This window comes from Protopterus annectens, chromosome 2.part0 (assembly GCF_019279795.1).
Source record: "Protopterus annectens isolate FY-2018-M chromosome 2.part0, PAN1.0, whole genome shotgun sequence".
Lineage (NCBI taxonomy): Eukaryota > Metazoa > Chordata > Ceratodontiformes > Protopteridae > Protopterus > Protopterus annectens.
The window spans coordinates 1,304,670,165-1,304,688,728 of NC_056728.1; the positions used below are offsets into that span (position 1 = coordinate 1,304,670,165).

The window sequence follows — 18,564 nt, forward strand, 5'->3', positions numbered from 1 at the left end:
ATACCTACACCATAAAGAAAGCTTTTCAACAAGTAAGACATATATAACAAATCTATCTAAACGTGTTTTGACAAACTCAGAAATTAATGTACTTTCGAAAGGTTTATCATTTATACCCTCGAGTTATATGAGTATCACAGATATAATTTTTGATGTTAAGATGTTTACAAGAAATTTGATGCTAAAATATTTATTTCAACAAAACACAGTAAGTGATAGAAATGTCTTTAATAGACCTAGTACTTTTGTACCTAAACAAACAGCACTGATTAATGCATTTGAACAGATTGTTATAAATTATATTTATAGAATTTATAATGATAAGAACAGTAGAAATAGTTGGCATAACCTTAGTAAAAGTGAATTTGAAGCTTTATACAAATTTGAAAATGATGCTGATTTGGTCATTAGACCAGCTGATAAGGGTGGGCGTATAGTAATTTTAGATAGTGAGTTTTATGAAGCTCTAATGTATGAGATGCTTGATAATACTGATTTTTATCAGAAGATTAGATATTCTGATGTTAGAGAAATGGTTATAGCAGTTAATAACAAAATTAGACAACTAGAACAAACACACTTTATTAGTAGAGAACTAGCTGAATATTTTACTAGCACTAAATATACCATACCCCACATACAAGGTTTGCCTAAGATTCACAAGAATCCTGTTAGACCTCCTATGAGACCTATAGTCTCAAGTAGTGGGTGGTGCACTGAAGCAATATCCATATATCTAGATAAAAAGTTAAAACCTATTATAGATAAATCTGAATATGTTCTTAAAGACACTGAACAATTTCTTAATGATCTATATGGGTATATACATCAGGGTAAAATAAGTTCTAGTTTTATATTAGTAACACTAGATGTTGTTTCATTATTTACTGTTATTCCTAATACAGTAGGTCTAGAGTTTTTCAGTGAACTCATGACCAGAATTAATTTGTACAATCCAGATGAAGTGAAAACATTGCATGAATTAATGAATTTGGTGCTCATGAATAATGTGTTTTTGTTCAAGAACCAAATTTATTATCAGAAGAATGGTGTAGCGATGGGGAGTTCGTGCTCTAACACGTATGCTAATGCCGTCATGTTGGCATGGGAGACAGAATATGTATTTGATGGACCCTATAGTGAATTAGTATTATTCTATAGGAGGTTTGTCGATGATCTTTTTATTTTGTGGGGGGGGAACAGTAACAGATTTGTTAGCGTTTGTTGAATATATTAATAATACAACACGATTTTTAAAATTTACCTTAAATTATTCTGAGGAGAGGATTAGTTTTTTAGATGTACTTTTGGAAAAGGGGAATTCAGGTACAATTAGCACTAAACTTTATAGGAAAGAATGTCATGTTAACACTTTATTATCAAGGGAGAGTATGCATCCCAGATATGTATTTAGAAATGTTGCTCAAAATCAATTTTTTAGAGCATGTAGATTAAGTGCTAATAAAGATGAATTTAAGAAGCAACTTAGTAAGACCTGTTATGAATTGGAAGAGAGAGGGTATGAGAGAAACATCATAGAAGATGGTTGTAGGAATGTAAAACGATTGAGGGAGACAAGAGCTAAACCATACTTCTCAGATAAGTACCATCGTGAAGTGAATGAAAGAGACAATAATTTGAAGGTTAATATCTCTTATTCAAGGGATGTTTGGAGATACACCAGTATTATTAATAATCACTGGAACATACTTATGATCGATCCTTTCATCAATAAGGTAGTAGGCTCAAGACCACAGTTTACCTTCAAAAATAAAAAGAATCTTAAAAGAAGGTTATGCAACAACAGAGGCAGTGTTAAAGCAGTTAACTCCATTGGAACAAAACCGTGTGGTAACTGTAAAGAATGTCAATTTATAAATAGAGATACATATTTTAGACATCCAGATACAGGTAAAGGTTTTGACATCAGGGTTAGTGGAACATGTGTGACTACACATGTGGTTTATCTTGCTACCTGCTGTCTATGTAATAGTTTCTATATAGGCAAGACAGATCGTAGTCTAAAAGAAAGAATTAGGGAGCATATATACCACATAGGTAAGGAGTCTGAATGTAATGCCTTGTCTAAACATGTTTCCAAAGTAGGAAAACAGCACACGTTCAAGTTTATGATAGTTGCAAGAACTTTTGAGAATTTGAAATGTGGGGACATTAGGGATAGAACTGAAGAGGTAGAAGCCAAATGGATAGTTATGTTGAGAGCTAATTTTGGCCATGGACTTAATGACAGCATGCCCATTAAACCCATTTTGAGAAAAAGGGGGCTATGTAGATAGATACGGTATTAGGGCTGGTTGCTATGATTTTATATTTGAATATATGTATTTTTTATATAATAAGCAAGATTTATATATATATGAGCATTTAAATGTTCTTAGGATTATTTGATATATTGCATTAAAAAATATGTTTTATATATATATATTTTTTAAACAAGTAAGTTAGTTGATGTCAGCACTTTTTTACACATTTATTTTTAACCAACTGTTTTATTGCATTGTATAACTTTAAATTTAATAGATCTTTAAGTCTTGTGACTAAATTAGATATATAAATAGGTGTGGTTAATTATGTTACTCATACACCTGATGAAGCATTGTGTGAAAGCGCTTGTGTGACATTAAAGAAGACTTTGTTTTTTACAATGCCTGAAGACTGATTTGTGCACTCATTTGGACACTGGAGCCTTACCTCAGCTTTCTTTTTTGGATTTTTGGTGAAATGTGTTTTGGTGAATTGTGTTTTCGGTGATATGAGCTTTCTGTGAAAAGTGCACTCTAATTTGATTTTCGGTGAAATGTGCTTTCGGTGAATAGTTGTAGATCCATATATATATATATATATATATATATATATATATATATATATATATATATATAGTAAATACACAAACAGCTAAGTTATATCCCAAATCTTAAAAGTACTTCAAACCTGCATCAGGTTTACTATGTGCATGTCGTGCACTGTCACCCTCCTGGGTATAATGTGTGTGTAGCACACATGCATCCCCAAAAGTAAGTTATCTCAAATCTTGAAATCTTCAAAGTGCAGGCTTACTGGTATGCATTTACACTTAGTATGCTGTCACACACCTAGGATGTATTTGTGTGTGTGTGTGTGTGTGTGTGTGTGTGTGTGTGTGTGTGTGTGTGTGTGCATGCATGTGCACACACACACACACACACACACACACATGGACAAGCACACATATGAGCACACATACACCCACACACACACACATGCACGGGCATGCACATAGTGTGTCTTCACATTCTTGCAGAAATCTGGTTTGCTGTATAGATCAGATCATAAACTGTAGCTAAACTGAGCAGCTTTGATTATTTTTAAACTAATGAGTATATTAAGCTTCCATCAGGTTCTCATTAGAAAGTCTGACATAGATGGAATATGTGGAACTATAGGATCTCCCTTGCAAGAAATTTCTATTTTAAATCAGAAATAAGTGGAAAAAGGGGAATTACTTTATTTGTTTGGTTAAGGTATACAGGGCCCCAAGGCCCATTTTTATGTATGACCTTGGTACAGAACTAAAGTAGTAACTTAATGTACAAGTTATGTAATAGAATAATGCAGCAAAACAGTAGAGTTGCAGCACATTGACCTAGTTCTGCAGTCAGTAATCAGAGAGCAGGATGTGCCCCTGAACTAGGATGTACCAAATGTAGTAAATGACTTGCACCAGACGTTCAAGTGAGCTCGGTACCAAACCTTTCACAGGCTCCATCTTATCTCTTCCTGCCATAATGCAATGCACTAGAAAATGACCCCACACTCTTCTAATTGCACAAAGTTTGCTTTTTGCTGAAAGTTTTTTTTTCTGTTCTTACATTAGGAAGGAACTTATTTCAGGCTAGATCTTTACAGTGTGTTATTGATGATTGTAGCTTATCCTCGCGTTGTATTTTTCTGCCCATTTCCCTGCTACCGTGGGTTTCTGTTGAAGTTTCTATGTTCTTGTGCATTGTAGTTTAGAAAGTTAGGTTCATAGGTTCATACTAGGCTATTTGCCCTGGGGCAATTATAAGCCTAGCCCGATTCTGTATGGCTTACACCACCCCTTGATTTGAGTATACTGTGCCCTTTTTAAGGTTTAGTTTACTGTGCCTCTGTCTAATAGTGACACGGGAGTAATCCCTGGGACAAACCTAAGATCCCCTATCCACTTATCGAGATTCTTCTTGAAGAGATTCAGTGAGGTGCTCTGCCTCACATGAACTGGAATTCTATTCCAGAGTGAAGGGAACCTCTGGGTTATGAACCTGTCCCTCCAGCAAGTTCTATTTATTTCTGTGCTGAGGTTCAAGTCCCTCGAGCGTGTGGCTCTAAGGGATTTAGATTTACTGAGGTGGAGCATGTCCATTAATTCTGGATTTGACATAGCTTTGTATGTCAGACATAGATCGCCTCGAAGTAGGCGGTATGCAACTGAGTAGAGCTGGAGTTTTTTTAACCGAGCAGTATATGGCATCTGTTTGAGACCATTGATCCTCTTGGTGAGATACTTTTGGGGTGTTTCTAATTGCTGCAGGTGTCGGGTAAGGTACATCCCAAAAGGTGCATTGTATTCTATGATGGGCCTGATGAGGGATGAATAAAGGGCACGATTACCTCTCTTGTTCTAGATGTGAAACCCTTCGTGATGAGGTGGGCTATGTAGAAGGCCTTTCTAACCACTTTGGCAATGTGGTTTTCAAAGGAGAGATTGCTATCAACTTGGGTCCCCAGGTACCTAATAACTTTTCTCTGTACTTAATGGGTTTCCGCCTATGTGGTAATTTGTGGGCACATTGTTTTTGCCAACGGGTATGACTATACATTTTTTGGCATTTAGCTTTAAACCATGGTGCTGGCACCAGTTATCTGTCTCTGTGAGACCTTTTTGAAGGATGTTTGTGTCAGCTGGAGAGTTGATTATGGCGCCCAGTTTGCAGTCGTCTGCGAACTTGGTGAGCCATAGTCCTCCCACGCTTGCCTGTACTGAAAAGTATATACCGAACAAGAGTGGTCCCAGGACAGAACCCTGTGGGACACCACTTGTGACCGGTTTCGAGTCTGACATGGCTCCAGCAACTCTCACTCTGTGGGTTCTGTCTTTGAGCCAGTTTGCGACCCATCTTGTGACATAGGGGTTTATATTTAAGCTGGGTAGCTTATCTATGATGCCCGAGTGGGATATTGTGTCAAATGCCTTTGCAAGGTCCAGATAGGCTGTGTGGACTACCTTCCCTTCATCTATGGCTTTGGTGACTGTTGCAAAGAAGTCAACCAGGTTCAAAAGGCAGGATCTGCCCTTGACAAAGCAGAACTGGGTAGGATCTAGTGTCTGTAGGTCCCCAATGTCTTTGTTTATGAGCTCCATGATGATCCTCTCCATAGCCTTGCAGACTAAGCTAGTCAGGCTTATGGGGCGATAGTTTCCAGGGTCCGTAGAGGCTCCACCTTTGTGGAGTGGGACCACTGTTGCTGTATGCCATTCTGTGGGCACATATCCTGTAGTGAGGCTGAGATTGTATAGCTGTTTTATTTGAGGGATTAGTTCCTCTTGTAGTTCATGTAGGACGCAACCTGGGACGCCATCTGGTCCCATGGAAGCAGTGTTTTTTGATTTGGAGAGGGCAGCCTTCACCTGAGCATCTCAGATGTTTGGGAGGCAGCCCTCTGCCGGGATAGATACTTGCTCTTTTGGGGGGGAGGGGGGGGAGAAGTTTGCACTGAACCTGTCTGCCAGGATATTGGCGATGTCTGTGGGTTCAGTGTATGTTTCTGTCGTTTAGAATCAACTCAGAACAAGTCTGGGAGTTGCATCCCAGGTTTCTAACATAACTGAAAAAAGCCTTATGATTGTCTTTGGTGTCCTGTGCAATTTTTCTCTCAAAGCTGGCCTTGGAGGATTTTATGAGGGATCGTAATGTTTTGCTAGTACTGATCAGAGATGCCTTCCCTATTAGGGATTTTGCTCTATCATGTAGTAGCTTCCACCTTCTGTTGTACAGTTTATTTATGTCAGGGGTCCACCAGACTGGACGCCTGCCTTTGGATGATTGGGTCTTGGTTTTCTTTGGGATAGCATGATCCATACATTCCTGGAGATGTCCGTAGAATGCATTTATATAGGATTCTGCACTTTGGGCTGTAGTTTCCACTGGCCCTGGGGCCTTGAAGGATTCCACTTCGGTTTTGAGAAGTGAGAAGTTCGCTTTTGAGAAGTTTTTCACTGTGGTTTTCTGGGCTGGGGGTGGGGTCAGGATGTGGAGAGCTAGTGAAATTAATTTATGGTCTGGTCTTACCAATGAGGGATATACTTCTGGTGTGGAGCATAGAGTCCCCATGTTGGTAATGATCAGGTCTAGTATGTTGTCCCCTCTTGTGGGAGTGGTGACTAGTTGTTCCATAGCATTTGAGTTTATAATTTCCAGGAATCTTTCGGCTAAGGTGCTGGGGCTTGAGTAGTGCTTCCAGTCAATGTTTGGGTAGTTGAAGTCGCCCAATATAATGGTGTTCGGAAAGATCTTCATGTTCTCCAATGTTTTCAGGAAAGCCGAATGGGATTCCTGACTTTGAGAGGGTGGTCTGTAGGATGCTATAAACTGAAAAGCAGTCTTGCCCACTGTTAGTTGCACATGGATGGTCTCCGATACTTCGTGCAATTCCACTAACCTGGAGATGTGGATATCCTTGATAAATATGGAAACTCCCCCTCCTTTTGTGGTTCGGTCCGGGTTTTGGGGCCGAAAAGCATGATATGAGGTATAGCCTGGTAGTGCTGGGGTGCTCTCTGGAGCCTTGAACCAGGTTTCTGTCACTGCACAGATATCGATGTTCTCCATACTGAGGAGAGCTTCGAGTGCATGTATCTTGAGGTTAAGACTTCTGGCGTTTAGCAGCATTACCCTTAGTTTCTTGTTCCTTGTGCTGTCTATGGGGGTGGGTTTGACTTTTGAGCCTTGCCTAAAAAAGGCACTATGGGGTGGCAAGAGCCTTTGCCAATATCCGAAAGCCCAGCGGTGACAGGTGCAAGCCGTCCCTAGCGAAGCAACGTGGCTTGTCGAGCATGTCATCCCAGGCTGACAGACACTGGATCCCCTTTGAATGACACCAAAATTTTAGCTAATTGTTAAAATCGATCATTTTGCCTTTGTACTGTGGCATCATTCTAGGTGAGGGTAAGATGCTGCTCAAGGTCAGGGTCATACCAGCCTGGGCTACATGATCAGAGAGCTCCTCTATGTCTCTTTTCACGTAGTCCAGGGAGGTACGTCTCAGGTCATTCACACCAGCATGTACAATGACTGAGTCATATTTGTATTTGCTTTGGAGTGACCTGAGTGCTTGTGTTATGTGTCGGATCCTAGCACCCGACAGGCAGCTCACTGTGACCTTCTCTTTATTCAGCCTGGTGTGCGGGACGTCAGTGTGTCTGACAATAGAGTCACCTATAACAAGAGTATCAGGTGTGTTATTCAGCCTTAAGGGCTGTGGCTGCTTGGCACACTGACTTTGTGGGTTATGTGTTGTGTGTGTTTTGTTTTGAGGTAGTGTTTGCTTGGATGTTTGCTTTGGAGGTCTCTGTTGCTTAGGTAGATTTTTATTTAGAGCCTCCGAGTATGTTTTTGTGTATTTATGTGTTTGGTTCACTGATGTGGTAGGACTATGTGATACTGGAATTGTGTTGTGTGAGGTTACCTTCTCCTCCTGACTGGTTACACCAGTTTTGAGATGAGAGAGCTCAGCCTCCAGTTTGGCTAAATAGTTGCATCTCTCACATATATTTGAACCTGTTTGGAGGAGGAGAGGGTTGTCCGTGTACATGAGACAGTTGTAACATTGCCTCAAAATTCCCAGATTCACCAGCTGGACTGGAGAGGAAACCATTGACTGACCTTTGGACATGCTAGAGTAATACAGGAAACTGAATTTAAGATGGACCAATAGAGGACAGGGTAATCGTAGAGAGTATAAGAGTAAGTAGTGCTTATGGTTTAATAGTGCTAACTTGTAGGATTACTTAATTGGACCAGTGAAGGGCCTTAGAATGAGAATATGGTGTTTAAATTGAGAGATAGAGCAGTTCTAAGGGAAAAAGTGAAGAGCAGACTTTGTGGAGCCAGGAATAGTTTAAACCCAATTAGGCGCTGCCCGTTGTTGCGCTATGCTCAAAAACGCGCAAAACCGCACAAAAGAAGGTTTTAAGAGAGGAAGATGAAGGAGTTTTGGAATTGACCCAGAATGGCCAATAAAACTACAGTTTCAAGTCAGTAACCACTCCCACAGGGGCAGGCAGGCTGCTCAATGTTTTTCACTGCCACTGATCAACAGAGAGACTTTCCTTTAGCCCAAGCAAAAAATGGCCTCACAGAAACTTACAAACAGTTCAAGAACAGAAAGCCTGTAACTGAACTTTTTTAAATCTCAGAAAAGTGGGGAAAAAGCAAGTTTTTTTTTTGTTGTTGTTTTTTCAGAGATAGCAGAGGTTAACAAGTATCAGCAAGTTATAACAGTGCAGTAAATGACCCCCCACGAGAGTGCTAGGCCAAAGACAGATAAAATGCAATTTTTGAGAAAAAAACGATTTTAAAAATAAGTGCAAACAGGAAATTCAGTAAACAGCTCTAGGTTGTGCTCTAAATACAGTTACTAATGCAGAAATCAAATGTAACAAGCCAGAAAATGCTCAAAATAGGTGGCTATGCAGAAAAACTTAGCAAATAAACAGAGGAAAAATACTTAAAGTCTCAAAAGTGGCTCCTTTCTTCTCTCAGCGTTTTCTCCTCTTGGTGGGTGCTTCACCAACAGCCAACAAGCCTGAAAAGATGCCAAAACCACGAGGCAACCAGGTTTTAAGAGAGGAAGATGAAGGAGTTTTGGAATTGACCCAGAATGGCCAATAAAACTACAGTTTCAAGTCAGTAACCACTCCCACAGGAGCAGGCAGGCTGCTCAATGTTTTTCACTGCCACTGATCAACAGAGAGACTTTCCTTTAGCCCAAGCAAAAAATGGCCTCACAGAAACTTACAAACAGATCAAGAACAGCAAGCCTGTAACTGAACTTTTTTAAATCTCACAAAAGTGGGAAAAAAGCAAGATTTTTTTTTTGTTTTTTCAGAGATAGCAGAGGTTAACAAGTATCAGCAAGTTATAACAGTGCAGTAAATGACCCCACACAAGAGTGCTAGGCCAAAGACAGGTAAAATGCAAGTTTTGAGAAAAAAACGATTTTAAAAATAAGTGCAAACAGGAAATTCAGTAAACAGCTCTAGTTTGTGCTCTAAATTCTTTTTGGTTGCTTCTCTTCTGTTTGAAAGTGTTTGTTGGTAATTGTATGTTTTCTTGGCTTGAACAGAAAATTCCCTTCTGAATATAACTGTACTCTTAAGTGCAGTCTTAAGATAGTGATATAAAAGCCCCATTCCTTATGCATGGTTTGTTTCTGTTGTCAGCATTTATCTGTTTCCTGTGATAATTTTGATACAATGCACACTCCAAGAAGCTGCAAGAATAACTACTTTTGAAAGTTTTATTGCTTAGAGATGGTGATGATGAGGGTAAATCTTCCCTTCTGTGCTCCCCCTAAACAGTTTTAGCATCCCAAGAATAACGTTATCCAATCATTATTAAGAATCCTAGAGAGAAGGTAAGTGAGTCCACTCAAAAATATTCCAGCATTTTGGTTGTTTCTGATTCAAAAGGACATGTTCATTTGCTACAGTAGTGTATCTCTAGCTTAAGTATTAGAACTGGCTAGCCTTTCTTCCTGTAGGCTTTCATCATCCAGGTCTGTGAAGTCCAATTCTTTGTACAGGAACATCATTGTGGAAATAGATTAAGCTAAAATGATGGAGGCGTTATTGCACTCCCAAGTCAAAAGTGGTCTCATTGTGATCATGTCTACAGAAGTGATAGAGTTTCTGGTATTCCTCCTCTTTCATCTGTGCTCTCAGTGGGACATTTCGGTCCTTAGGTTCAGCCTAACATACAGATAGATCCCTTTAACATTCAGAGTTTCGTATCTGAGTGTCTGAATTATTGTGTATTGAGGAAAGGTTTATCAGTACTACATAAAAGATAGAAGAGTGGGAGCACAAATAACTGTCAGAGGTCATCACATGCTTTACAGATAGAGGACTGAGACCAGAAATGCCCGTAGCCAGGGACACTTCTGGATGCTTAAAAATAGAATAATGATGTAAGTAGTTCTTCCTTTTAAGCCATGAATCAGATCCCTGTCTGGGACAGAAAAAGAGCTTGGTTTGCAGGGGTTATGTGTAAAAGCTTTAAAGAATGATACAGAGTTATACTGCAGTCATTATCACAATGTTGAAATACTACTTTATGGTGGATTACACACCACAGAGCTGGTCTTTATCTATTTTCCATATATGATGGATATGTGCATCATATATGATGATGTTTTGAGAATGCAATATCACTGCTCAAGTGGCTGTTTCTCCTTCATTTATTTGGTCCATTCATTCCAGAAGGACAGGAACTGAGCATGCCTAGTCTATTTAAGAGCGCTACAGCCCATAGGTGCCTCCCCATGCCTCCAAGAATACTGATTTGCCTTCATTTCACAGATCAAAGGCAGTAGCAAGCAGTCCAGCTTGATAGTCCTGGAAGAAAGGCTTACTCTCTGTCTTTCTCCCTCTCTCTCTCTCTCTCTCTGTCTCTCACACACTCTCTGTGAGCAGCCTTTTTCTGCCTCAGCAGTCCCTGTAATCTCTACAGTTACTGTCTCCCATGGGTAAGCATACCTCTGCATGCCAATTTCCCCTTGACTGCATATAAGGGCTTCACAGGTTTGAAGCCCACTAGCTGGGCAGCCTGCACTTCCACTAGGTGTTGTCCATCTGGCCACCCAGAGCCATGTCCCACCCTCAGAAAGAGCAAACTGGCACTGACCATTCACTTTCATCCTCCCCGGCCAGATCCTGTAAGCAAGTTGTTAATCGACCTCAGGTCACCTAGGCAATAGTTAGGGTGTTATAACATTACAGCATGCTAGTTTTTTTTTTTTTTTTAAGGGCTGTTATACTCTCTTAGATTTTGGAATGAAAACTGATTAATTTGGAGAAATTTTGGAGGAGGTTTCTTTGAGGAAGTATGAAAGTGGAAAGTGGTGATGTAGCCATCATTTCAAGGCATGCTGTATTTGTATGCAAACCTTCTAAATTGGATGTGGCTGTGTGTGTGTGTGTGTGTGTGTGTGTGTGTGTGTGTGTGTATCCTTTGATCAACAAATAAATTCACAAACGTAAAATATATTTTTTTTAAATGTATGATGCTACTGACATTTACATTGGCAGTTTAACTTTATAGGTAGCCTGAACTAACATTGATGACTTCTTTTTAGATATCTTGATGACTTTCATTTGTAACTTTGAAGTGGAAGCCATTAAAGATATAGCCGTTTCTTCAGTGGTCCTCAGAGAAAACTAGTATATCTTATATTGCTGCTGTTACTGCTGCCATCTCTGTAGGCTTGACAACTGATTTCTCTCATCTCTTCTCAGTTCAAACAAACTAGAAGGCTTATTTTATCTTCTCTTTTCTTATAAACATTTTGGAACTTTTCTGTCTAAGAAGAAGAAAGATAAAACTTTAAGCCTTTTTAATCCATCACTGCTGTTAAATGTCAGACAGGGCTGATGCAAACATAACTGTCAAGCTTTTAGTGTAAAAAATATGAACAAAGCCTGACAAAATGGGGGGGGGGGGGGGCATCGGCCCAAAAATAGGGACATATTTTAAATATTGTTATTATAACCTTAGGAAAGTTGCTAGAGTTACAGTGTTTGTGTTTACATACATTTTCTCAAGGATTTGACATCTGAAACTCAAATGTATATCATTATTTATCAACCTTAAGCCTCAGACCGTCCCAGTGACATGCCAGAAAAGCACAAATTTTAATAGGAATAGACCAAAAATATGAGGCAAAAATCTGGACATTCTGCAATAATCTGGAAAGTTAAGTGGTATTCCTGCAGAGAAAACACTTCTGAAAGAATCTGATGGCAAGTGTTTTGTCATACGTATCACTTCTTCAATATTCAGATTTGTTTGGGTGCTTATAAACTGCATGTCAGTGCAGTAAAAGGTAGAACATTCATAAGTAAAAAGAATAAACATTAGAACAATAAATACATAAAGCTGCAGACAAGTGTCATATTACAGATGCAAGTCCAAGCTGGTATTTCTTACGGAAGCTTTAAAAAAACAGGTGAGATTTGGGGAAATTCTTAGCCACCCTGGTAAAATGTCCAAAGGTGCAGCCCCTAAAAAGTGAAGTGGTGTTCAGAGTATAGGCAAAGAGAAAGGAATAGGGGGATTCCAAGTGAAAGACCAGCACTGGTAAAGCTTTTAATAGAATCTAGAACAGAAGCTGCTGTTAAAAAAGGGGCGATTATTGAGGCATATACAATTTTACAGGATAAGTATAGGAGTCATTTAGAGGAGGTTAAAAAGTATGGGAAGAGATATCGGATAAGAAATATGCCTCCCAAATATGCAAAAAGTCTAGAATATTTAGGATATTTGCTTGGAAATGTCTGCATGGGTATTCCTGTACCCAAGCAGCCTTCAAAGAATTTTTCCTCGGCTACATTGCAAAAGTTGGAGAAAAAGTTAAATAGGAACATATTCTTTGGGGGGGTCTAATGAGTTGACAGACTTTAAAAAATCCCTGCAGACTATTCTGTCAGAAATACTGGGTGAGGAAATTGGTTTAACCAAGGAAATTTCTTTGATAAAGAATTGGAATTGCCTAGATTATAGTAAGGCTGTGCTGAGTTTAATTCTGCCAAAAAAATCAATTGCTAGAAAATGGAAATCAGGGCATAAACCAGCTGTATTAGAAATAGTGACTATAGTAACAGAGAGAAAAGAACCGGAAGTGGGATCTTTACAAAAAGTAGGAGCAAAGTACAGAAAAAATGGGAATTGTGGGAACAATACATGCAGTATAATGTTTTGGAGGAGGCATGAGATTTAGGGGAAGGCAAGGACTTGAATGAGCTATGTGATGTTTGACTGAAAATGATTGTATTTCATGTGTAATGTTTGCAATTGAAAATATGTCAGTGTGGTTTGTTTTCATTTATACAAATGTGTAATTGCCTATGTCATAAGTGATAATCCAATAAAGATGTTTCTTGTTTAAAAACAAAGTGAAGCAGTGTTCACTGGAAGAGTCCAGCAATACCCCTGAGATAATGGCCACTTGATGGATGAGTGTAGGACATGTGCAGTCCAGTAGGCCAGGAGCTCTTTAAGGTGGGAACACCCAAGTCATGAAGGGCTAAATAAACTAGAACCTTCTTTGTGCAACATGACATTCAAAGCAGAAAACTGAGGTAGAAGCAAACCAACACTACTCATTTCACTCTGCAGGCGTACCTGTCAACTTTCCAAATGTTTGCAGAATGTCTAGATGTTGGGGTCATATCTTTGGTCTATTCATTATACAATTTGTGTATGAATAATATGGTGATATATCCCTGTCAGTAGCCAAACTGTTGAGTTTTATACAAGTTGCAAATAGTCCAAATCTGGACCCAAGAGCCTCAGATGCTGGGCATAGCAATAGTCCAGTCAAGAGGAATCCAAGGCAGATCTATGAGTGAAGTAATGTGGTTAATAAGGGCTGCATTTCTCAGATGAAAACAAGAGGAATCCATAATGGCCAACATCTGGTACTTTAAGGGCAAAAGTATCATCAAAGATCACCCCTAAATTTCACACCTTTGACACAATTTCCAATTTGTTTTCCCTGCAGATAATATTAGGGTAGAAAACTTGAGCAGAAGGGTTTCAGACTATGGCATTTAGAGCCACGGCAGCTGTCTTGGATGTACTGAATTTAGGTCAGTTCGTGACTATTCAGGTATAGATGCATTCCAAGTGTGCGGGTAATTTGTTTTAAGGCTGACATAAATCCTGATGGAAGTAGTTGTGCAGTTGAGTAAGGTCACTGCAACAGTGATATGGTAAATCTTGCTATCAGATAGCATTTCCTAATGAAATTATGTCACAGCAGACAGTGGTATTAAATGTGTGGCCCTCCAGAAGTCAGAGAGTTGGGTCCAAACAGGAATTAACCTTGGACACCACCCTCTGATTATGTCCACATTGGAAGGAGATAGACTGTTACAGAAAATTACTTGTGATGCTATATAGTTGGTCCAGTAGGATTAGGGTTGCCACCTTTTCAAATGGCCAAAGTGGGACATTTTCGGGACAAACATCAGATTTTACAGGCCAACACATACCCATGGTCAGTACAATGGATAGAACTTAACTTTCTTGCCTAAATAAAAGCTTATTCTTGTAGCATTTTAGTTGCTTATTGTGTTTCTTATAACATTTAGGTATTTTAGATACAGAATAACTGTTTTATGCAACTATTACGTAAAATATAGGAAATCATTTTGTCCTAAAATCTCAGGACATTTAGGTTCATAGGTTCATACTAGGCTATCTGCCCTGGGGCAATTATGCTTCTAGCCTCGCCCGATATGGCTTACTCCACACCTTGATTTGAGTATACTGTGCCCTTTTAAGGTTTAGTTTACTGTGCCTCTGTCTAATAGTGACAGTGGAGTAAGTAATCCCAAACCAAATTCCCCCATCCCCCCCATCCTTATTCTTGAAGAGAGAGGAAGAGGTGGTCTGCCTGCTCACATGAACTGGAATTCTATTCCAGGCCAAGAGCGAGGACCTTATGAACCTGTTGTCCCAGCAGCTTCTATTTATTTCTGTGCTGAGGTTCAAGTCCCTCGGCTCGTGATGCTAAGGTTGAATTTGCTAGATTGGAGCATGTCCATTGTTTCTTGTGATTTGACATAGATTTGATATAGCTTCAGATCTCGCCTCGAAGTCGTATGCAACTGCAACTATGCAACTGAGTAGAGTTTAGTTTTTTAACCATGTTTGATGCTTGATCCGCTTGGACCTTTACTTTTGGGGTTTTTCTAATTTCTGGGTGTCGGGTAAGGCTGGTATTGTAATCCCAAAAGGGGCTATGATGGGCCTGATGAGGGTGATGAGGGCCTGAGAAATCTAAATTTGATCTAGATGTGGATTAGATGATTGAGGTGGGTCTGATGAAGGTCTTTCTATGTAGAAGTGGAAATGGTTTTCAAGGAAGATTGTAATCAACTTGGTCCCAGGTCCTAATAACTTTCTCTTTATGGTTTTCAACTTGCTTTTTAATTTAATTTCACATTTTCTCTTTTTTGGGTATGACTATACATTCCAAATGGCAATTTAAAACCATGGCGCTGCATTTGGCACTATCTATCTGTGAGACCACCAGAGATATGAGTGTTAGCTTAAGAGTTGGAGTATATGCAGTTTGCGTTGGTCTGCGTTGAGACCTTGCCATATGCCTCCCGTTTCGTCGTGCCTCGGAAAGGAATATACCGAACACGCCCAGGCTTAGGGCAGAGTATGAGCAGTTACCACTTGTCCGGGGGTTCGAGTCAACATGGCATGCACTACACTCTGTGGGTTCTGGGTTTTGACATGTTTAAACCCACTCTGTGACACTTGTGTTTATATTTAAGCTGGCTAGCATATCTATGATAGGGGTTTATATTGTGTGTCTGGCTATTTTGCAAGGATGATGCCAGTGGGGAGTACCTTCCATCTTCTTTGCAAGGTCCAGATAGGCTGTGTGGACTACCTTCCCTTCATCTATGGCTTTGGTGACTGTTTCAAAGAAGTCAACCAGGTTCAAAGGCAGGATCTCTCCCCCTTGACAAGTGTTGCAGGGAGCTCCATGATTTCCTCCATCCAGTTGCAACCCCTGTAGTCAGGCCCTAACTGTCCATGATGATCCTCTCGCCAGGCTCCACCTTTGTGCAGTGGGACCACTGTTGCTGTCAGTTTACTTATTGTGGCACATATCCTCAGGAGGAGTGGGGATGGTATAGCTGTAGGTCCATTGGATTAGTTCCTCTTGTGGAGTGGGGTAGGGAGCAATAGCTGCATTCTCTGGGGATTGGTAGTCCCTCTTTTTACTTTAGAGGCGGCACTTCACCTGAGCATCTGAGATGTGTTTGCAGCAGCAGTCTGCCGAGATACTTGCTCTTTTCCTTCTGGGGAGGGAGATGTTTGTTTTTTGAACCTGTCTGGGATATTTTTAGATTGCTCTTGCTCAGTGTATTTGGGTCATTTAGGAATCAGCTCAACCTGTCTCTGGGGGATGCATCCGTGGTTTTTTAACATATTGGCCTCTTTGTCATTTTATGATTGTCTTTTCAGTGTAGTGGGAGTTTCATGCCAGGTTTCTCCTCGGGAGGATTTTTATGAGGTGATGTAATGTTTTGCTAGTGTTGATCAGTTCTGATCTTCCTTTTCCCTTGGATTTTAGTCATGTGGTAACTTCTCCTTCTGTTGTTTGGTTTATTTATGGCAGGGGTTTTTTAGACTGGGTGTGCTGAGATTGCTTCCTTAGGTCTTGGTTTTGTTTTTGGTTTTGGCGAGGGGCCATCTGCTGGATATCCGCTTTTATGATTGGGGTAGGATTCTTTGTTTGGGATAGTGAGGATTTTACTATTTTGGTTTTCTTGAAGGATTCTACTATTGAGAGAGGAGTGAGAAGTTTGCTTAGTTTCCACTGGCCCTGGGGATGGGCTGTTGGTGGGCTGTCTTTTGTGAAGGCCCAGTGGAATTGAAGGATGGTCTTCGTTGTCCAATGCTGATAAGGTTCTGGTGTGGGTATAGAGTCCCCATGTTGGTAATGAATCTATGAGTCTGATCTGACTCTTGTGGGATATATGACTAGTTGTTCCATAGCATGTGGATTATTATTTCCAGGAGTCTTTGGTAGAAGATGCCCTCTTGTGAGTAGATGTCCCGGATAATGTTTGGGTAGTTGAAGTGGCCCAATTCCATGGTGTAGCATATAATCTTCATGTTTAATGTTTTCAGGAAGGCGAAATGTTTTCTGACTGAGGATGGCCCAATATAATGATACTGTAAACTGAAAGCAGTCAATATCCTTGTTTTTCAGGGATGGATGGTCTTTGATACTTCGTTCAGGAAGAACCTGGAGGTGTGGATGACCTTGATAAATATCCTCACTCTTGCCTCCTTTAGTGGGTTGGGGTCTTAGGTGATGTTGACATGATATGGATGGTCCTGATGGCGCTGGGGTGCTCTCTGGAGCCTTGTTCGGATCACTTTGTGGTGCTGAATATCGATACACTTATAACTGAGAGCTTGATTGCATGCATCTTGAGAGTGGGTGCTTCTGGCGTTTAGCAGCATTACCCTTATTTCTCTTTCCTTGTACTGTTCTTGGGGTGGGTTTGACTTTTGCATGCATCTTAAAAAGGCACTAGGAGAGCTAGCAGCCTGGCCCAATATCGAAAGCCAGAGGTGACAGGTGCATGCCGTGTATTTTGGTGACAGGAGCCTCGAGCATGTCCCAGGCCCCTGAGTGGCTTACTAGATCCCCTTGAGTGACACGCATAGTGGTGGCAGGTGCAAAATCGATCATAGCAACAGCGTGGGTGGCATCAGCATGTCATCCTTGGCTGACACAAAGGTCAGAGTCATACCAGCCTGGGCTACAATTTTCAGACTGTGTTATGTCATCAGACATTGTCTTTGTACTATGGCATCAAGGTCATTCACCAGCATATCACTGTACTAGATCATATTCATACCAGCCACTTTTGGAGTGACCTGGTGCAGGCTTAGTGTGTGGGATCTGCTTTTCGACAGATCGTCTACTGTGACCTTCACCATTCAATAGAGTGAGCGGGACGTGTGTTCACACCCTTTAGGTGTATAACAAAGTATCCAGGTTGTGGGGATCACTGACTGGCTGTGGCTGTAGCACTGTGACTTTGTGGCAGTGGTGTTGTCGACAGTTTTGTCACTGCGACAACTTGGATACAGCCTGTGGAGTCTCTTTTGCTGCGGTGGATTTTTTATTTACTGCCTCAGTATGTTTTTGTCTGTGTTATTCAGTTGTGTGTGGCTGATGGTTTCACTATGTTGCTTGGATTGTGTTGCTTTAAGGAGTGTTTTGTTTTGACTGTACCTTTTTATTTTTGAGATGCGGTTACTTTCTCTGTAGTTTGGTGTTATAGTTGCATTAGAGATATATTTGATGTGTTTTGGCTTAGGAGAGTTGTGTCCATTACTGAGACAGTTGTAACGGATTTCAAGAGGTCCCAGATTTGCCATTTTTAAAATTTTTTGTCAGGACACAACTGCCCAAAGAGGGACTGTCCCTTGCAAAGTGGGACAGGTGGTAACCCTAAGTAGGATCATGTGGTCAGCTTTGTTAAATACTACAGTGAAATGTAAAAGGATGAATGTATAAACAGCATTGATCTCTTGCCATAAAGAGATCATTAAAGAGCCTATAAGGGCCATTTCTGTATTATGTCTTGAATAAAAAAAAAAAAGTGGGAAAAGATTTTAGATGTTATTTTTACTGAAGTTTGAATTCATTGTGTAAACATAACTTCCCAAGAACCTTATCCAAGGGGCTATCAGTTCTGAA

The 18,564-nt window shown here is 40.2% G+C and overlaps 1 protein-coding gene across 2 annotated transcripts in view; it reads left to right on the forward strand.

The window, feature by feature from the left end:
- LOC122793458 (amyloid-beta A4 precursor protein-binding family B member 2-like) overlaps positions 1 to 18,564 on the forward strand; it is a 159,584-nt gene that overhangs the window by 134,755 nt on the left and 6,265 nt on the right. The window lies entirely within an intron of this gene.